The sequence below is a fragment of the Pan troglodytes genome, chromosome 19, assembly GCF_028858775.2.
Source record: "Pan troglodytes isolate AG18354 chromosome 19, NHGRI_mPanTro3-v2.0_pri, whole genome shotgun sequence".
NCBI lineage: Eukaryota > Metazoa > Chordata > Mammalia > Primates > Hominidae > Pan > Pan troglodytes.
The window spans coordinates 11,861,227-11,883,523 of record NC_072417.2 but is presented as its reverse complement, the minus strand read 5'-3'; the positions used below and the strand labels follow the sequence as shown (position 1 = coordinate 11,883,523).

Below are 22,297 nucleotides of genomic sequence, written 5' to 3'. Positions count from 1 at the left end.
GACTCTGAGAGTTCGAGCCTTTGTAGAGCCCGAGCCTCCGTCCACCCGTTTGTAAAAACGATGACTTTACAGTTTGTGCGCACCGTGATGACAAATGGAAAGACCTGTTGAAATAAAGTTATTTCCAATAGTATTCAGTAACTGTATTTTGGTTGACTCTGCAGGCTCGGAATGCTGGTCTGTACTTCCCGGGGGATCTTAACCTAGTCCAGGCGCTCGGCTGAGGCTGGGGTTTTTGAGTTAAGAAGGTTGAAGATCCTGTTGCTTTCTTTTTTTCCATTTTAAATAAATGGGTTTATGTAGAAATTTTAGTAGGTCCTCTTTGTTCGTTGTTCTTTTGCCCCTAATGGGTTCTCCAGTCCTTTTTCAGAACTTCATCGAATGTCCATTGTGTCTGTCCAGTCATTGTCAGGAAGTTTATTCTTAATCCTCTCTCCCAATCCACCTTTTGGACCACCTTTTGAAATACCCACACATTTATAATTGTGCGATACTGTAGTATTAAACGAAAAGTCATGTCTGTGGGTCCTGTGGTTTTAATGCTTTTGCGTGGTAGGGTGGGGTGAGACATGGTTGGAATCAAGTATCTTTGATCCTTAGATTTTTTTCCTAATTAAACTACCTATATTTCAAAATGTTACGTAGGGCCCTTGCTTTCCTCGAAATGCAGATTTAGTCATGTGAATAACCTCAGGGCAAGTCCCCGTTATCAGAAATAAGGATTCAGGGATTTGAAAATAAGACAAGGCCTCTAGAACTCATATTTAGGAAATATAGTGAACTAAATTTCGTCTTGTAAATTCTTAAATTGCTATTTATATTGAACAAGGTTCCTGTTGGGAGAGGGAGGGGGATAAGATGGGGAAGTACAGCTCAAGGTCTGCTTTGTCTTTATTTCAGTGTTTAAAAATCAAAGAGATATGAATGTGCTTGTATTGGAAGTCTCCTCCTCCACCCCCTCATCTCCAGATGTTCCCCTCTTAATCTATTAGTGTTCTTGGGAGGAAACAAATTGTACTTGAAGGCTTTCTATTTTGTGGGTATTGGGGCTTTTTAAGTAAACTTGCTGTGATAACTAGAAAGGATGTGAGGAAAGGTCTTTTTCTTTTTGAAAGCTCCTTTAAAAAACTGATTTGAAAGCTTGTGATTGTAGTTTCCAAATAAAGTACAGGTTAGTGATAATTATATTTTTGATGTGAGTGGTGAGGATTTCTGACCAGAGCCCTTATTGGTTATTGAACATAGGACTCTGATACAGCCACATCATTACAGTTGTTAATGTTGGGTGTCCCCTTCAGGATCTAAAGGGGTAAGGAAATAGGATCTACAAGGTGAGGAGCTATTGCTGTGACTTGGGGCATAAGGTAGGGACTCAGTGGATAGGAGAGGAGGAGGAGGAGACAGAAACCAGGAATTTCTACCTGTGTCCTCTACCTGTGTCCATTCCTTTATTGAGTGCGGTATTTTTTTGTTTCTGGTGGCAAAGTTTTCCCGGAGTTCTGGTCACCAAACAGAACTTAGCAGGTGTCGGGGGTGGAAGAAGGTAAGACAGTGTATTGGCAGGATTTCTTTGTTGGGTACTTGTACCCAAATGCTGGGTTTCCAGCTGCCCTTTTATCTCTCTGTTACTGCAGCAGGCTTATTTTATTTTGCTTGCTGTGTTGAATTAGTGTCTAAACTTCTTTGTATCCTCATTTAATTCTATCCTGGGGCGTTGGAATTAATTTATATGGATTATTTAACAGTACTGGAGGAAGAGCTAAGCTGTGTTCAGGAAAACGACAATTTTGGGTCACAGGAAATATTTAAGTTTGGGGCTGGGAGTTGAAGATTAAATCTAGCATCTCATCACTTTAACAAGCCAGTAGTCTATTCGAATCGTTTTTACCTCCTTTGAAACCGTATTAAGCAAGTCCATTATTTCTTAGCATTTCTCAAACAGCTCTTACTGTCCCGTATATGAAATAGTACAAGAAAGGCCGGGCGCGGTGGCTCACGCCTGTAATCCCAGCACTTTGGGAGGCCGAGGCGGGCGGATCACAAGGTCAGGAGATCGAGACCATCCTGGCTAACACAGTGAAACCCCGTCTCTACTAAAAATACAAAAAAATTAGCCGGGCGTGGTAGCGGGCGCCTGTAGTCCCAGCTACTCGGGAGGCTGAGGCAGGAGAATGGCGTGAACCCGGGAGGCGGAGCTTGCAGTGAGCCGAGATCGCGCCACTGCACTCCAGCCTGGGCGACAGAGCGAGACTCTGTCTCAAAAAAAAAAAAAAAAAAAAAAAAAGAAATAGTACAAGAAAGTGGGGAAGAAAGGCCGGGCGGGGTGGCTCACGCCTGTAATCTCAGCACCTTGGGAGGTCGAGGCGGGTGGACCACCTGAGGTCGAGTTCAAGACCAGCCTGGCCAACATGGTGAAACCCTGTCTCTACAAAAATAAAAAAATTATCCGGGCATAGCTACTGAGGAGGTTGAGGTGGAAGAATCACTTGAACCCGGGAGGTGAAGGTTGTAGTGAACCAGGATTGTGGCATTACACTACAGCCTGGGCAACAGAGCGAGACTCTTGTCTCCAAAAAAAAAAAAAAAAAAAAAAAGGCCGGGCGCGGTGGCTCATGCCTGTAATCCCAGTACTTTGGGAGGCCGAGGCGGGTGGATCACCTGAGGTCAGAAGTTCGAGACCAGCCTGACCAACATGGAGAAACCCTGTCTGTAGTAAAAATACAAAATTAGCCGGGGGTGGTGGGTGCCTGTAATCCCAGCTACTTGGGAGGCGGAGGCAGGAGAATCACTTGAGCCCGGGAGGCCGAGGTTGCGGTGAGCCGAGATCGTGCCATTGCACTCCATCCTGGGCAACAACAATAAAAAACGGGGAATATAGAGGGGAAAAGTTTACCCATTTTTGGGGAGCAGAGGGGTAACATAAACTACATTTGGGCTTGTGGGGCTGTTGTTGGTTTTGTCCTTTCCTAGTCTCTTCCCTATCAAGATTGGCTTCATGGAAGGTAGGATGAAGTTTTGATGGTCATGTTGGATTCACTAGGAATGCATCTGTTGAGTCATTTACTTGAGAGCTGTCTTTTTTTTCTTTTGAGACGGAGTCTCGCTCTGTCTCCCAGGCTGGAGTGAAGTGGCACAATCTCGGCCCACTGCAACCTCCGCCTCCAGGGTTCAAGCGATTCTCCTGCCTCACCCTCCCGAGTAGCTGGGACTACAGGCATGTGCCACCATGCCATGCTAATTTTGTATCTCTTTTTTAGTAGAGACACAGTTTCTCCATGTTGGTCAGGCTGGTCTCGAACTGCCGACCTCAGGTGATCCGCCCACCTCAGTCTCCCAAAGTGCTGCCATTACAGACCTGAGCCACCTCGCCTGGTCGAGAGCTGTCTTTTTTTTGAGACGGAGTCTTGCTCTTGTCGCCCAGGCTGTAGTGCAATAGCACGATCTCGGCTTACTGCAACCTCCACCTCCTGGGTTCAAGCGATTCTCCTGCCTCAGCCTCCAAGAGTAGCTGGGATTACAGGCATCCGCCACTATGCCAGGCTAATTTTGTATTTTTAGTAGAGATGGGGTTTCGCCATGTTGGCCAGGCTGATCTCGAACTCCTGACCTCAGGTGATCCGCCCGCCTCGGCCTCCCAAAGTGCTGGGGTTACAGGCATGAGCCACTGATCCCGCTGAGAGCTGTCCTTTTAAAACACCAGATCCTCATCTCTAGCTAGCTTATTCTGCTAGTTAGTGAAGAACAGGGAAGGGAGCATGTGTGGAATGAACTTTTTACTACGGTCTTGTTAGGAAAAAAATAGGTAGTATTAAATTAACGTTGTTAATAAGTTTAGAAGTATTTAGATTAACTACCGGTTCTTTGACTGTAGGCCAGTAATTTTCCATTGCCGTTTCAGTTAATGGACTAACTTTCTGGAGTAAAGTTTACTTTTCTCCTTCTTAAATGCATAGACAGAACTGAGTAACGTAGTGTTAAAAATCCCTTCTACCACTGGGCTCTGTCACCCAGGCTGGAGTGCAATGGCGTGGTCTTGGCTCACTGCAATCTCCGCCTCCCGGGTTCAAGCGATTCTCCTGGCTCAGCCTCCCAAGTAGCTGGGACTACAGGCACGTGCCACCACGCTCGGCTAATTTTTTGTATTTTTAGTAGAGACGGGGTTTCACCATGTTGGCCAGGATGGTCTTTATCTCCTGATCTCAGGTGATCTGCCCACCTCAGCCTCCCAAACTGCTGGGCTTACAGGTGTGAGCCACCGCGCCCAGCCAATTTTTGTGTTTTTGGTAGAGACAGGGTTTTACCATGTTTGCCAGGCTGGTCTTGAACTCCTGACCTCAGGTGATCTGCCTGCCTTGGCCTCCCAAAGTGTTGGAATTACAGGCGTGAGCCACCACACCCGGGCTGATTGATTTTTTTTTTTCATGGATGACTGTAAGGGTGACTGATACTGCAGGCATATTTTTTCTTTATATTTCAAGAACACTGTGTACATAAACAGTAATGACAAGCATGGAGTAAAGGCTACATTTTTATTTTTATTTATTTTTTTGAGACAGAGTCTTGCTCTGTCACCTAGGGTGGAGTGTAGTGGTAGGATCTCGGCTCACTGCAGCCTCTGCCCCCTGGGTTCAAGCGATTCTCCTGCCTCTGCTTCCCGAGTAGCCGGGACTACAGGCGCCCGCCATCGCACCTGGCTAATTTTTGTATTTTTAGTAGAGATGGGGTTTCACCATGTTTGCCCGGCTGATCTCTGACTCCTGACCTCAGGTGATCCTCCCGCCTCAGCCTCCCAAAGGGCTAGCATTACAGGTATGAGCCACTGTACCTGGCCTAAATTTTTAATTTTTTAATGGGCACATACTAGGTGTATGTATTTATGGGAAGGCTAAATTAAAAAAAAATTTTTTTTTGAGACAGGGTCTTGCTTTGTGACCCAGGCTGAAGTGCAGTGTTGCTATTATAGCTTACTGCAGGCTCGACCTCCTGAGTTCAAGTGACCCTCCTGCCTCAGCTTCCTGAGTAGCTGGGACTGTTGCACTGGCCTAATTTTTTTTTTTTTTTTTGTAGATTTGAGGTCTCTATGTTGCCCAGGCTGGTCTTGAATTCCTGGACTTCCACCTTGGCCTCCCAAAGTGCTGGGATTACAGGTGTGAGTCACTGCCTCTGGCCTAAACTTTACATATGTGTATATGACATTATGCAGTACCTCAGTTCACAGACCACGTTGACAAAAGTTTTTAATTTATATAACAAGATTGAAGCAGGTAGAGCGTTACTCCCATTTTCTGGTTCAAGAAAGTGAGTTTGAGAGAGAGAGATTTTTCTATGATCATATGGCTAATCAGTTATTAAATGGTAAAGCCAGAACTTAGTGTCTGCTGACCTTTAGATCAGTACACTTACTCTCAGCCACTCAAAAGACCTCTGTGAAGTAAGGTGGTGCCTTTCAGGGGAGTAGGGGGTGAGTAGGGTATGCTTGATGCTTGTTCTTTAACAATTCTAATAGCATCTACTTCACATCTTGATGTTTGTGATGACTGATATCCATGGTGAATTGTAGACAAAATCTTTTCACTTTCCTAAAGAAACCTGATGGTTTTTTTCAGAGATAAAATCCCATCTCAAGGCACAGCGAAATTAAAATGAGGTGAAGTTTAGGTACTCTCAGAATGTTTATTCGCATACAGATTCTTAAAAAACATGATTTATTGTAGACAGATGTCACCTCTTTAAGCAAAAGAAAAAAACAACCAAAAAAAGAAAAGCCCCAGCCGGGTTCCGCGGCTCAAACACCTGCAATCCCAGCACTGTGGGAGGCCGAGGTGGGCGGATCACCTGAGGTCAGGAGTTTGAGACCATCCTGACCAATATGGTGAAAACCAGTCTCTACTAAAAATACAAAAATTAGCCGGCCTGTGATGGCTCGTGCCTTTAGTCCCAGCTACTGAGGAGGCTGAGGTGGGAAATCGCTTGACCCTGGGAGGTGGAGGTTACAGTGAGCCCACATCGCACCATTGCACTCCAGTCTGGGCCACAGAGGGAGATCCTGTCTCAAGAAAAGAAAAGCCCTGTAGTTTATCATAATGTCTGTACTGGGATATGGCTGATGCTATGCATTTCTGTAAAGTAGCTTTAAAATATTTTCTCCTCTCACTTTTATCTTTTTCCTTTTTTTTTTTTGAGACAGGGTCTCACTTGGTCACCCAGGCTGTAGTGCAGTGGTGCGATCTTGGCTCACTGCAGCCTCTACCTTCCAGTCTCAGGTGATCCCCCCATCTCAGCCTCTCAAGTAGCTGTTTTTTTTGTTTGTTTGTATGTTTTTAAATTTTATTTATTTATTTATTTATTTTTTGGAGAGATGGAGTCTTGCTCTGTCTCCCAGGCTGGAGTGCTGGAGTACAGTGGCGCGATCCACCATGCCCAGCTAATTTCTTTTGTATTTTAGTAGAGATGGGGTTTCACCATGTTGCCCAGGCTGGTCTCGGAATTCCTGGACTCAAGCAATCTGTCAGACTTGGCCTCCCAAAGTGCTGGGATTATAGGCGTGAACCACCACCCCCGGCCACCTTTGTCTTAGTGAATGCTATTAAGTTGTTAGGTTAGTGATGTAGTCATACAACTTTTTTTTTTTTGAGATGGATTTTCGCTCTTGTCATCCAGGCTGTAGTGCAGTGGCGCGATCTTGGCTCACTGCAGCCTCCGCCTCCTGGGCTCAAGTGATTCTCCTGCCTCAGCCTCCCGAGTAGCTGAGACTACAGACTTGGGCCATCATGCTTGGCTAATTTTTGTATTTTTAGTAGAGACAGAGTTTCACCATATTAGCCAGGCTGGTCTTCAACTCCTGACCTCAGGTAGTCCGCCTGCCTCAGCCTCCCAAAATGCTGGGATTACAGGCGTGAGCCACCGCACCCGGCCAGATATAGACATACAACTTCTAGGAGGGACAAAGGTTGGCATATGATTCACCAATGTTGTTCTGGGTGGTTGGCTAGATAGCTGTCTAATGGAATCCATTAAGAAGTAGGAAAGAGCAGCAAGAAAAATGGCTATTTTCACTATTTTTGAAATGGTCAGTTAACAGTTTGAGATAGATACATATACTTTTTTGAGACAAGGTCTTGCATTGTTGGCCAGGCTCGGATTGCATTGGTGCAGTAACGATTCACTGCAGCCTCAACCTCCCAGGACCAAATGATCATCGCATCTCAGCCTCCCACTTAGCTGGGCCCACAGCTGTGCACCACAATACTTGGGTAATTTAAAAGAACTTTTTTTTCTTTTTCTTTTTTCCCGAGACAAGATCTCACTATATTACTCAGGCTGGGATGCAGTGTCACATTTATGGCTCACTGCTGCTTTGACCCCCTGGGCACCTCAGCATGCCAAGTAGCTGGGGCTACAGAAGTATACCACCACTTCTGGCTAATTTTTGTAGAGACAGGATTTTACCATGTTGCACAGGTCTTGAACTCGAGCTCAAGATTCACCTGCCTCGGCCTCCCAAAGTTTTGCGATTACAGGCGTGAGCCACCATGGCTGGCAAAAAAATTTTTTTGGTAGAGGCCTGGTCCTAGCGGATTGCCCAGGCTGATCTTGAACTCCTGAGCTGATGTGATCTTCCCACCAGGTAGCTGGTACCGCCATGACCAGCTAATTAAAACAATTTTTTTTTGTGGAGACGGGATCCCACTGTGTTGTCCAGGTAACTCCTGGGTTCAAGCGATCCTCCCACTGTGGCCTCCCCAAAGTGCAGGGATTATAGGCATGAACCACTGCGCCCGGCCAGCTTGATATATTTAGGTATTGATATATCCAAATTGACGAATTGGTTGCCAACAGAACGTCATGGTTCTCTGACTAAATGTTAATGCTAGTCATGGCCCTAAGAACAATTTCAGATGTTCATTTAAATTTATTAAATTGTAACAAATAATAATGAAAGTCACCATAATTTAACATCCACATGAGTATATCTTGAAAAGACAAACTAATTCATCAGCTACAACAGCAGGCATAAACTGGGATTGTCCTGGGCAACAAACTTGCCTTGTGGTCACCCTACTTAATGGCCATTTGTTACTAGATTTTGTCATTTAGACTCATACAACAGTTTCCTAAACTTTGTCCAGCTTTTTATCACAGAGATAGCTTAGATCTACGTCTCTAGGAGGTTGAATTTTTTTTTTCAAATGAAGTTAGCCTTTGGCAGAATATAAGTCAAAGGAAAAGTGAAAATTTCCTCCTCCTAGCTCCCTCCCCCACAAATGGGAACGTGCTAGTTAAGGATGTGGTAGTTGCTGAAAATAGAGCTTGCTGGCATTCCAAATCCTCTGATGGTGTCAACACCTAGTGTGTTGGTTTTCTTATGGCTACCTTGAGCCAGTTCTGTGTTTAAAAATATAATAGACCTAGGTGTTGGTAGCAGTGTCCTAAGCTCAGAGCCTTCCCCACATACATTTTATTTTTTTATTTTTACAAGTCTCTTTCATACCAAATACCCACATAAAAATTTAAAGGCTCACCCATATCTTGTTACAACTGTTCTGTTTAGAATGCCAAACTCTGTAGTCCAGACCATATGACCATGATCCTGGCTTATCTCTTCTGAAATTTTAATCTTGAATTTATTGCCCTTCCAACTATCTACCATAGTAGCTGGACGGATCTATTGTTGGTGGGCTTGATTTGTGATCAGATCAGGATTTTATCGAGCTAAAGCAATATGAAATGTGTTTAACTCTTCATTCATATCTAAAGTTTGAAGGAGATGCATTCCTGTAAGAGTTATGACAGTATTTCATCATTTGGCAGATGTGGTAAATCTGCCATCACAGAATGCACAGGAATCACTGGGTTCCTTATCTTTCAAATGGGGATTAGTGATGTCTCTCTTGCCTACTAATTTGCAGGGTGGTTATGAAATTTTGGGCTTTTGTAAACTGTAAAGTGTAATACCTGTCGGTACTATTTGTTGTGAAACATTCTTATCTAATGTGAAAGGTCAGATAATTGTTTTTGTTACTGCTGTGCTAGGATCATATTAGATGATAACCTACCTTTTTGAGTTATTCTTAGCAAGTATAGTCTTCTGGGCTTAGTCCTTATGTAAGATCTGCACAAAGAAATATTCTCAAAATCCTTAATCGTACATCTGTAAATTCACGTATCCAAAGTAAAGTTCGTCCAGATTATTCCCAAATAATAATTTTGTCATGTTGAGCTGGTATATAGTTGTTTTGATATTAATTTTAGATTAATAAGAGACTTTCTCCTTAGCAAACGTAACACCTTTTGTCTGAATTTGGGATGAAAGCTGCTGTAATATGAAAATGTAGGCTGGGTGCAGTGGCTCACGCCTGTAATCCCAGCACTTTGGGAGGCCAAGTTGGGCGGATCACCTGAGGTCGGGAGTTCAAGACCAGCCTGACCAACATGGAGAAATCCCATCTATACTAAAAATACAAAATTAGCCTGAAATGGTGGCAGGCGCTTGTAATCCCAGCTACTCGGGAGGCTGAGGCAGGAGGTTTGCTTGAACCTGGGAGGCGGAGGTTGCAGTGAGCCGAGATTGTACCATTGCACTCCAGCCTGGGTGACGAGCAAAACTCTGTCTCAAAAAAAGAAAGAAAGAAAATGTAAATAATTGGCCAGGTACAGTGGCTCATGGCTGTAATCCCAGGACTTTGGGAGGCCGAGGCGGGCGGACTACGAGGTCAGCAGATCGAGACCATCCTGGCTAACACAGTGAAACCCTGTCTCTACTAAAAATACAGAAAATTAGCTGGGCGTGGTAGGGGGCGCCTGTAGTCCCAGCTGCTCGGGAGGCTGAGGCAGGAGAATGGCATGAACCCAGGAGGTGGAGCTTGCAGCGAGCCAGGATCGCGCCACTGCACTCCAGCCTGGGCGACAGAGCGAGACTCCATCTCAAAAAAAAAAAAAAAAAGAAAGAAAACGTAAATCATTGTTAAATGTTTGCATTTTAGCCATCTCAGATTACTTAAGAAAAATGGTGTTAGCTATGACCAATTTTGTGAAATGTGATTCTAAAGGCATAATATAAGCCTTGGACAGTGAATGGATTTTGATTAATAAAAAGCTACTAAATACTACTTAATCTCTGGGTTAGTCAGCTGAGGACTTTGTAGGACCTTGGAGTGGTTGTTGTGAACACCTATATGTTGAAATTTAAGTGTTTAAATGTTAGTAGGGGCCACGTGCAGTGGCTAATAATCCCTGTAATTCCAATACTTTGGAAGGCAGAGGCGGGAAGATCCCTTAAGCCCAAAAGTTTGAGACCAGCCTGGGCAACGTACTGAGACCCCGTTTCTACAAAAAGAAACAGAATTAGCTTGACCTAGTGGCATGTGTCTGTAGTCTCAGCTACTTGGGAGGCCAGGGTGGTAAGATTGCTTGAGCCCGGGAGGTCGAGGCTGCAGTGAGCCATGATAAGACCACTGCACTCCCACCCGGGTGACATAGTGAGACCCTGTCTCAAAAAGGAAAGAAGAAAGATTTAGTGGAATTAATGACTTGTATTTGATTGTAATAGGGTTTACTTGTAAAATAGTTAAGATTTATGATAGGATTACCGTGAAATTTTCAAGAACATTATTTGACCAGAAAATATTGTCACTGTTGTATGACAGTTATGACAGTTTTTGTAGATTTTTAGAAACATATTCATGAGTATGAAATACTTAATGCAGAATATGCTACTTAGGAAACATTAAAATATTAAAGTGTTGAAATTTTGATGGGGGTTTCTTAGCTCATCAAAGAATTGACATACCTGTAATCTCATTGCTTTTGGAGGCCAAGGTGGGAGGTCATTTGAGGGCAGGAGTTTGAGACCAGCCTGGGCAACATTGCAAGACTCCGTTTCTATTTAAAAAAAAAAAAATGCTGGGCATGGTTTGCTCACGCCTGTAATCCTAGCACTTTTTTTTTTTTTTTTGAGACGGAGTCTTGCTCTGTTGCCCAGGCTGGAGTGCAGTGGCACTCCACTTGCATCTTGGCTCACTGCAAGCTCCGCCTCCCGGGTTCACGCCATTCTCCTGCCTCAGCCTCTGGAGTAGCTGGTACTACAGGCGCCTGCCACCACGCCCGGCTAATTTTCTGTATTTTTAGTAGAGATGGGGTTTCACCGTGTTAGCCAGGATGGTCTTGATCTCCTGACCTCACGATCCGCCCAACTCAGCCTCCCAAAGTGCTGGGATTACAGGCATGAGCCACCGCGCCCGGCCAATCCTAGCACTTTGTCAGGCCGAGGAGGGCAGATCACGAGGTCAGGAGTTCGAGACAAGCCTGACCAACAGGGTGAAACCTCGTCTCTACAAAAAAAAAAAAAAAAAAAAAAAAAAAAAAACAAAAATTAGCCAGGCGTGGTGGTGGCACGTGCCTGTAATCCCAGCTACTCAGGAGGTTAAGGCAGGAGAATCACTTGAACCCGGGAGGCAAAGGTTGCAGTGAGCCGAGATAGTGCCGCTGCGCTCCAGCCTGAGCGACAGAGGGAGACTCCGTCAAAAAAAAAAAAAAAAAAAAAAAAAGGCCAGGTGCAGTGGCTCACTCCTGTAATCCCAGCACTTTGGGAGGCCAAGACGGGTGGATCACCTGAGGTCAGGAGTTTAAGATCCGGCTGGTGAACATGGTGAGACCCCCGTCTCTACTAAATATACAAAAAATTAGACGGGCGTGGTGGCGTGAGCTTGTAATCTCAGCTATTCGGGAGGCTGAGGCAGCGGAATCGCTTGAACTCGGGAGGTAGAAAGCTGCAGAATGCCAAGATTGTGGCCCTGCACTCCAGCCTGGGAAACAGTAAGACTCCATCCCTGCCTACTGCCCCCCCACCAAAAAAAATGCTTAACACTCTCAACCACTTGAGAAAACATGTCAAACTTTTTAAAAATCTGAATGTAAAGTTAATCCTTCTACTAAACCGAATTGGACCCAAGGGTTATTTGTGGTCATTTTCTTCCTGAGTATTCCAAAACAGAATTTTAAAGTATTTTTTGTTTCAGTGTCTTTTCTAATTCCATAAAAATTGTAAAAAGATTCAGACTTTGATCTACCTGTTTTTCCTGTACTTAGTGTTTTAGGTCATTGATCTCTCCAGCCTCTTATTTTCCACCTCAGGTTTCACTGGAGCCTCACCTGTTTGGTTCTCCTGCAGCCAAACGTGTTTATGAGGGAGTATCCTCGTAAATTGAGAGGAGAAATCTCCCATTCTGATGGAGCAGGGGATTACTCCCCCACCCCCAATATTTTTCTTTTTGTTTTTTAATCTTTGTGTCATTCCAACTTTAGTACATGTGCTGCCAAAGTGAGCACAACCCTGCCCTAAATATTGAGACCGAAGGAAGAAGTACCTTTTGCAGTCAAAATTGTAGAATCTTGGTAAAAGATTGTCTTGTTTTTGTTTCTTTTTAACCTAGCAAAAGCTGATTTGGAAAGAAGTCTTAAAGTTTCATAGAAGGTTACACAATTCATGTTTTCCTCTTTTTTTTTTTTTCCTTTTGAGATGGAGTCTCACTCTGTTGCCCAGACTGGAGTGCAATGGTGCGATCTTGGCTCACTGCAGCCTCCACCTCTTTGGTTCAAGCGATTCTCCTGCCTCAGCCTCCTGAGTAGCTGGGATTACAGGCACCTGCCACCATGCCTGGCTAATTTTTGTTTTTTCTTCAGTAGAGACGGGTGTTTCACCGTGTTAGCCAGGCTGGTCTCAAACTTCTGGCATCAGGTGATCCGCCCGCCTTGGCCTCCCAAAGAGCTGGGATTACAGGCGTGAGCCACCGTGCCTGGCTCATGTGGTTACTTTTAGAGTGAGGAGAGGTACCTCTGTATAGGCTGGTATATGAAGAGTAAAAGTTGTTCTTGAGTGTCAAGATTATTGTCTTTTGAAAAGCTTTAATCAAAGTATTAAAGTACTAAAAAACAAGTTCCCAAACTCATTTGACAAATACTTACTGAATGCCGACTATGTACCAGGCACTGTTCTAGACACTTTAGACACTTGGGATTCATCAGTGAACAAAATAGACAAAAGAACTTTTCAAGGACTTTATATTCTAGTGAATGTATGATTGCTTTTGGAGTTATTCTGTTCCTATGTGTAATTAAGAGTTAGTTTAAATTAGTTAGCACCAATGGTGTCTGGTATATGCAGGGTACTGTATCAGGTGCTGGGTGTCCCATGTTAAAGACTGTAGAAAGCTCAGTGTTTCTTCACTGACTACTGGTGTAAAATGGTACTAACAAATTGAAAAACCTCTTTAAAGTGTTTCATTGTGATGATAAAACCCTGTAATAATAATATCATCTACTGTTTATTGGCTATTTCTCTCACTTGTCATCCAAACAGCCATGCAAAGTACTACCCATTTTACAGATAAGGATCAAGTACTTGAGGAAAAGCGACAACACATTTGAAATGTCACTGGTATTCTGCCAAGGCTGGTGCCCTGCAAAGCTGGTACTCCTTCCACTTTGGTATTTCTTGTAGGCTGGTGCCCTGCGAAGCTGGTACTCCTTCCACTTCGGTATTTCTTGTAGGCTGGTGCCCTCCAAAGCTGGTACTCCTTCCACTTCGGTATTTCTTGTGTGTAAACGTCAGTCCAAACTGCTTGAGGCTTTTTCTTTTTTTCCCCCTTTTTTGTGGAGACTGGGGGTCTCTGTGTTGCCCAGGCTGGTCTTTCAACTGGGCTCAAGAAGTCCTCCTGCCTTGGCCTCCTAAAGTGCTGGGATTATAGCAGTCTTTTGGCTCAGCTTGTCTCTGAATAGTGTTATCTTTAATGTATGAAGAAGACAGAATGGAATATAGGTTGAGTATATTTTCCAGGTAACAGATAATGGAACTAGCATTGGAATAGGAGTCATGAAATTTAGGAGCAGGCCATCTGCATCCTCCCTCTTCCTTTCTTCCCTCCTTCCCCCACCCTCTGAAAAATCTACTTTGTTTTTAACTCTTTGATACATGCAGGGGTCCCCAGTGCCCAGGCCATGTACCCATACTGGTCTGTGGAAAAATTGTCTTCCACGAAACTGGTCCCTGGTGCCACAAAGGTTGGGGACCACTGATATTTGGGACTATAGCTTTATAAATGGCTGGATAAGAAGCTCTGGGAACTTAGTAAATTGCGGTATGGTGTACTTTTTCTTTGTGTACCTTTTCAGTAGATGACTTTTGAGGCATGTAGTTGGGAGGCCTGGGGGACTGATCACAGGGGACCTTGGTGTTTTCCTCTAGACCAGTTGCTGGTAGATTTTCATCTTCTCAGCAATGAATAACTGTACATCATTAACATGGTCTTAATGCCTTTATCTTATTGCTGCAGATTTTTTCTTAACCTTTAACTTTTCTGGTTTCAGAATGCTGCCAACATTTCTGTATTCATTTTATCTTTACTTTTTTTTGTTTTTTTTTTAGACAGAGTCTTGCCCTGTCACCCAGGGTGGAGTGCAATAGAGGGTGAGCTTCAGCCAAGGAGTTGCAGGCTAGTGTGTTATGGTCATGCCTGTGAATAGCCACTGCAAGGCAGCCAGGGCAACATAGGGAGACTCCTCTAAAAAGAAAAAACAAACCTGAAACTGATTTTTAAAAAAATTTCTTTGGGAGGCCAAGGCAGGCAGATCATCTGTGGTTGGGAGTGCAGGACCAGCCTGACCAACATGGAGAAACCCGTCTCTACTAAAAATACAAAAAAAAATTAGCCGGGCTTCGTGGCGCATGCCTCTAATCCCTGCCTCTAATCCGCCTCCCAGGAAGTGGAGGCAGGAGAATCTCTTGAACCCGGGAGGCAGAGGTTGCAGTGAGCCGAGATAGCGCCATTGCACTCCAGCCTGAGCAACAAGAGAAAAACTCTGGGCTGGGAGCAGTGGCTCACTCCTTTAATCCCAGCACTTTGGGAGGCTGAAGCGGGTGGATCATAACGTTAGGAGTTGAAGACCAGCCTGGTGAAACCCTCAAAATACAAAATAAACGCCGTTATCCTGCCTCAGCCTCCTGAGTAGCTGGGAGTACAGGTGCCCACCACCATGCCCGGCTAATTTTTTTGTATTTTTAGTAGAGACAGGGTTTCACCGCGTTAGCCAGGATGGTCTCGATCTCCTGACATTGTGATCCGCCCGCCTTGGCCTCCCAAAGTGCTGGGATTACAGGCGTGAGCCACCGCGCCCGGTCAAGCATAAATCTTTTTACATGTGTACTCTTAATGTTTTGAGATGTGGTCTCACTCTTGCCCAAGCTGGTGTGCAGTAGCAAACACACCTCACTGCAGCCCTCACCTCCTGGGCTCAAGCAATCCTTCCACCTCTGTGTCCTGGGTAGCTGGGACTACAGGTGTGCCCACCATGCCTGGCTAATTTATTTTTTATTTTTATTTTTTTGAGACAGGGTCTTGCTCTTTCTCCCATGCTGGAGAGCAGTGGCTGGATCTTGGCTCACTGCAGCCTTTGCCTCCTGGGTTCAAGCAGTTCTCTGCCTCATCTTCCCGAGTGGCTGGGATTACAGGCACCTGCTTAACGTGCGGCTAATTGTTTTGTATTTTTAGTAGAAATGGGGTTTCACCATGTTGGCCAGGTTGGTCTTGAACTCTTGACCTCGTGATCCACGTGCCTCGGCCTCCCAAAGTGCTTGGATTACAGGTGTGAGCCACTGTGCCCAGCCCTCTTCAGCTAATTTTTTAAATGTATGAAGAGATGGGGTCTTGCCATATTGCCCAAGCTGGTCTTGAACTCTTGGGCTCAGGAAATCTTCCCACCTCAGCCTCCCAAAGTGCGGAGATTGCGGGAATACTCTATTTTCTGAAAAGGTTTATTAACTGTTTATAATACTAGCAACTTATGAATGTGCAGCACAAAATTTAACTAAAAACTTGTGTTTTAAAAAATTTAAACAAGGGCCGGGTGTGGTGGCTCACACCTGTAATCCTAGTACTTTGGGAGGCTGAGGCGGGTGGATCACCTGAGGTCAGGAGTTCAAGACCAGCCTGGCCAACATGGCGAAACCCCATTTCTACTTAAAAGTACAAAAACTAGCCGGGTGTGGTGGCATGTGCCTGTAATCCCATCTTCTGGTAGGGGCTGAGGCAGGAGAATTGCTTGAACCCGGGAGGTAGAGGTTGCCAGGAGCTGAAATCGCGCCACTGCACTCCAGCCTGGGCAACAGACCAAGACTCTGTCTCAAAAAAAAAAAAAAAAAAAAATTAAACAGTATGTGAAATAGTTCTTCCATTTCTTTTTTTAAACAGAGTTTCGCTCTTGTTGCCCAGGCTGGAGTGCAGTCGCGCGATCTCAGCTCGCGGAAACCTCGTCCTCCCAGGATCAAGCAACTCTCCTGCCTCAGCCCCCACAGTAGCTGGGATTACAGGCATGCGCCACCATGCCTGTCTAATTCTGTGTTTTTAGTAGAGATGGGGTTTCTCTATGTTGGTCAGGCTGGTCTCGAACTCCCGACCTCAGGTGATCCATCTGCCTCGGCCTCCCAAAGTGCTGGGATTACAGGCGTGAGCCACCACGACCACCCAGTTTTTCCACTTTTGTTTTGCCTTTTTTTTTTTTTTTTTTCTTCTTGAGACGGAATCTTGCTTTGTCACCTGGGCTGGAGTGCAGTGGCATGAGGTCAGCTCACTGCAACCTCAGCCTCCCAGGTTCAAGCAATTCTCCTTCCCCAGCCTCCCAAGTAGCTGGAATTACAGTCATATGCCAACACACCTGGATAATTTTTGTATTATTAGTAGAGATGGGGTTTCGCCAGGTTGGCCAGGCTGGTCTCGAACTCCTGACCTCAAGTGATCCGCTGGCCTCGGCCTCCCAAATTGCTGGGAATACAGGCATGAGCCACCGCACCTGGCCTGTTTTTCATTTCTTACTGCAAAAGATGAATTTAAATGTAAAGTCAACAGTACAACCATATCAAGTAAATAATGAAAACTACTGGCCAGGCGTGGTGGCTCACGCCTGTAATCCTAGCACTTTGGGAGGCCGAGGCGGGCAGATCACAGGGTCAGGAGATTGAGATCATCCTGGCTAACATAGTGAAACCCCGTCTCTACTAAAGATACAAAAAAAAAAATTAGCCTGGCGTGGTGGCGGGCGCCTGTAGTCCCAGCTACTTGGGAGGCTGAGGCAGAAGAATGGCCAGAACCCGGGAGGCGGAGCTTGCTGGTAGAGCTTGCAGTGAGCGGAGATTGCGCTGCTGCACTGTAGCCTGGGCAACAGAGTGAGACTCCATCTCAAAAAAAAAAAAAAAAAAAAAAAGGCCGGGCGCAGTGGCTCAAGCCTGTAATCCCAGCACTTTGGGAGGCTGAGGCGGGCAGATCATGAGGTCAGGAGATCGAGACCATCCTGGCTAACACAGTGAAACCCCATCTCTACTAAAATTACAAAAAATTTGCCGGGCATGGTGGTGGGCGCCTGAAGTCCCAGCTACACGGGAGGCTGAGGCAGGAGAATGGCGTGAACCCGGGAGGCGGAGGTTGCGGTGAGCCGAGATTGCGCCACTGCACTCCAGCCTGGGTGACAGAGCAAGACTCCATCTCAAAACAAACAAAAAAACTATTACTTACTGCCGCAAGTAACTTGTCAGTGGTTTGAGTCTTCTTTAATAACTTTTTCTTTGCTCCAGTGCCTATATATGTGTGTTTTTTTTCCTTTTCTTTTCTGTCTGCCTGTCTTTTTTTTTTTTTTTTTTGACATAGTCTCGCTCTCTCGCGCAGGCTGGAGTACAGTGGGCCAGTCTGGGCTCACTGCAGCCTTGACCTCTCACGTTCCAGTGATGCTTCCACCTCAGTCCTATGCCTGGGACTGCAGTCATGCACCACCAGGCCTGGCCAATTTTTGTATTTTTTTGTAGAGACAGGGTTTCGCCATGTCTTCTAGGCTGGTCTCGAACTCCTGAGTTGAAGCGATCCACCCGCGTTGGCCTCCCAAAGTGCTGGGATTACAGGCCTGAGCCTTTGCGCTCGGCCTTCCTCAGTGCATTTATGTTACGTTTTGATTAGTTGATAGTTTGAAATTCCCCTCCCCCCTTTACATGCATTCTTGAGCCTTTCGTGTTTTATTTACTTATTTTTTTGAGTTTATTGATTTATTTGGAGATGAGTCTTGTCCTGTTGCCCATGCTGGAGTGCAGTGACACAATCTCAGCTCACTGCATCCTCCACCTCCCGGGTTCAAGGGATGCTCGTGCCTCAGCCTCCCGAGTAGCTGGGTTTACAGCCACCACGCCTGGCTAATTTTTTGTGTTTTTAGTAGAGTTGGGGTTTCTCCATGTTGGTCAGACTGGTCTCGAACTCCTGACCTCAGGTGAGTCACCCGCCTCAGCCTCCAAAAGTGCTGGGATTACAGGCGTGTGCCACCACACCCGGACTAATTTTTGTATTTTTAGTAGAGGTGGAGTTTCGCCATGTTGGCCAGGCCAGTCTGTAACTCCTGACCTCAAGTGATTGTTAGCCTCCCAAAGTGCTGGGATTACAGGCGTGAGCCACTGCGCCCAGCCTCTTGGACCATTTAATCAATATCTATTTCTTTAGCATGTATGGGGAACAACTTTCCCCTTGTGAGTAATAAAATGGTTACTTATAATACCTACTATGGAAGAGTTACAGGCTAATCAGGCAAGCTGTGGCTAGAAACCAGAATGATGATTTCTAGCTTGTATAATACAGGAATTGTAGAGAAGGGGAACAAGGGATTGTGTGCTGCAGTTGTCGGGGAAAACTTGAATAGTAGGTGAGACATTAATTGGGGGATAAGATTTGGATGTTGGGAGAGTGAGGTTCTTTGGATATGTTACCAAAAGCACAGATATGGGATTAAATATATGAGATGTAAGAATGGAAAGTCTGGGTTAGAAAAAATGGAGCTGTATTCTACAAAAGGCTTTATTAGACTTAGATTCTAAACTCTGTGTTCTTTATTTAGCTCTTTCCTACATCAGGCACATTAACACCCCCACCCGTCTGGATTCCGGTTTTGTTTTTTTGTTATTTAATCTTGGAAGTGAGGCGAAGAAAAGAAATTAAACATTTAATTGAATTCATATTATGTGCCAGACAATTTACTCTACAATCTCATTTTAAACTCTCATAACTCAGGGCTGGATATTCTCCATGTTATGGATGAGGAACAAGCTCCTAGAGATTATGTGGCATACTTGAGGTCAAATAGCATATGAATAAGCAGGAATGAAAATCTAGTCTGGTCTGGGCGCGGTGGCTCACGCACTTTGGAAGGCCGAGGCAGGTAGATCACCTGAGGTCACGAGTTCGAGACCAGCCTGGTCAACATCGTGAAACCTCGCCTTTACTAAAAATACAAAATTTAGCTGGACATGGTAGTGTGCGCCTGTAATCCCAGCTACTTAGGAGGCTGAGGCAGGAGACTCTTGAACCCGGGAGGCGGAGGTTGCAGTGAGCCGAGATCGCGCCAGTGTACTCCAGCCTGGGCGACAGAGTGAGGCTCCGTCTCAAAAAAAAAAAAAAAAAAAAAAAAAAGTGTAGTCTTCTAGTCTGAAACTCTTTTTGCTGTAACTGTGGTGTTTGCTGTGCTGTGGTGGTACTTTCCTGTGCTGTTTCCCAAAGTGTGTGTCATTTTTGTCTAATAAAAGTGCACATGGTATGTGGGTACTACAATAATAGTCAAAGTTAGTAGACTAGAATAGGGCCTCTTCAGAAAAGCTTCTTAGTACTTCCATTATTTTCTGTTTACAGCATTCTGGTTCTTTCACCGTACTGAACACAAAGTATAATTTACATGTCAACCAACTAATCCTGTTCATTTTACACTTTTAAATTTTTGCTTAAAACAAGTTCCAGGAGTGTTTCCTAAATCTTGTCCAACTGTTTACCTCAAGTACTCCTTCCTTCATAACTCATCGTAACACACTCCAGGGTACATCCCAGCCTTTTGCTCATCTTAATTGAGTAGAACTAGTGATCACTATTCTTGCATTTTGTTTTTCTAAGAAAATATGATTTAAGACTCCTCAAGCTACAGATTTGACATTTTGTTACATTCTTAGATTCTTTCCATGTTATTTACTATTAGAATTAGTGTAGTTGATAGTTTTTTCATCATTCGAATTAGAAGTTTTGCATATATGAAATCTTCTTTTGAGCCAGAGTCTTGCTTTCTTTGCCCAGGCTGGAGTGCAGTGGCGTGATCACAGCTCATTGCAGCCTTGACTTCCTGGGCTCAGTTGATCCACCCACCTCAGCCTCCAGAGTAGCTGGGACTACAAGTGTGTGCCACCACGCCCGGCTAATTTTTTATATTTTAGTAGAGACGGAGTTTTGCCGTGTTCCCCAGACTGGGCTTAGACTCCTCAGCTCAAGCAGTCTGCCCACTTCAGCCTCCCAAAGTGTTGGGATTACAGGCATGAGGCCATGTAAAATCTGAAGTGTGTCTTAACATCCCATAGGGCTCTTAGGTGATTTGGAAGTACACTGACATGAGTATAGTCAACCTTAAAGTGATGACATCGCAAACTTTGAGCAGGCTTCAAGCAGCTGAATTAATTATGATAAAATTAAAATTGCCAAATTTGGGCAGAGATTTAATGTTTAAAAACCAGTATAATTCAGGTTAGCCATCTGAGAATGTTTCGTAACTTTCTTGGGGATCATACTGAATTTCTTTTTTTTTTTTTTGAGACAGAGTTTTGCTCTTGTCGCCAGGCTGGAATGCAATGGCACGACCTTTGCTCATTGCAACTTCCTCCGCCTCCCAGGTTCAAGCGATTCTCCTGCCTCAGCCTCCCGAGTAGCTGGGATCACAGGTGTGTGCCACCATGCCCGACTAATTTTTGGTATTTTTAGTAGAGACGGGGTTTCACCATGTTGGCCAGGCCGGTCCTGAACTCCTAACCTCAGGTGATCCACCCGCCTTGGCCTCTCAAAGTGCTGGGATTACAGGCGTGAGCCGCCGTGCCTGGCCTGTACTGAATTTCTTTTATAGTAAACGAGTAGTATTGCTCCTGAAATTGTCTGAGTCAGGCTTTTTAGACATGCTTTTTAGTACAGAACTGATGCTTCCCAGATTATTTGTCAGTGTGATAGAGAAGGTGCGTGATAATCGTTTTAGAGAAAATTTTGCTCCATCTTTATATTTCTGAATAGTAACAAGAGAGTTGTCATGTGACTAGCAAGATATTGGGACCTTTTAGAAATCAGTAAGGCAGAATGTTGATTGTCATGAATTATCTGTGAATTGACTATGTTTAGTGATTGTCAAGCTTTTGCCCAATTTTATTCATTCCTTGTAGGTTTTCCAAGCTGAATCAGATTATTTGAAAGCCACACAATTCCTGAGCATTCTCATATGTCAGCCTTCTGCAGAAATGTCCTTAGTTATTTCATGGGGTCAGAAGTATCCAGTTGAAGACTGCTTCTCACATGTAAATCTAGTCATACATTTTCTGTGATGACTCCTTTTTAAGAAAATATCCACAAGGTAAATTTCTTAGTAAGTAGCACCTTGTAAGTTTCTCTCCAGCAAACTTGCATACTGTCCCCGCCAAACCATAAAAACAATTGAGACTTTTATTTTGAGACGGAGTCTCACCTCTGTTGCCCAGGCTGGAGTGCAGTGACGTGATCTTGGCTCACTGCAACCTCCGCCTCTCGGGTTCAAGCAATTCTCCTGCCTCAGCCTCTCGAGTAGCTGGGATTACAGGCACCCGCCACCATGCCCAGCTAATTTTTGTATTTTTAGTAGAGACGGGGTTTCACCATGTTGGCCAGGCTGGTCTTGAACTCCTGACCTCAGGTGATCCACCTGCCTCGGCCTCCCAAAGTGCTGGGATTACAGGCGTGAGCCACTGCTTCCAGCCAGGAAGTCTTTACATAGTAAGACATTTGAGTTTGATCCAGAGGGATGATGTTTCCTAGGAAAAAGGAAAGGTCATTGGCTAATTGATTAGCCTTTATATAAAGCAAGCTCAGGACCTTTCCAGAACCTAAGTGACCGAACTCTTTCTTTTGAGAGAGAGAGTCTTGCTCTGTTGCCCAGGGTGGAGTGCAGTGGCACGATCATAGCTCACTGTGGCCTCGGACTCCTGGGCTCAAGCGATCTTCCTGTCTCAGCTTCTGGAGTAGCTGGGACTGACTACGGGTGTGAGCCACATTTCCGGTTCTGACAGAACCTTTTTATGTCAGTGCCTGATGCTGTGCCCTTTTCTTCCCTTGGTGTGATTGCTTTTACTGTTCTTGGGCTGAGGAATTTGTTTCTGTGAGCACTCTGGTTGCAAAGTCATTGAAGTGTGATGGCTAAAAGCTCAGACTCTTAAGTTAGATTGTCTGGG

At 44.8% G+C, this 22,297-nt stretch overlaps 1 protein-coding gene across 4 annotated transcripts in view; it reads left to right on the top strand.

Moving 5' to 3' along the window:
- Window positions 1–22,297, top strand: part of YWHAE (tyrosine 3-monooxygenase/tryptophan 5-monooxygenase activation protein epsilon) — a 59,356-nt gene that overhangs the window by 4,648 nt on the left and 32,411 nt on the right.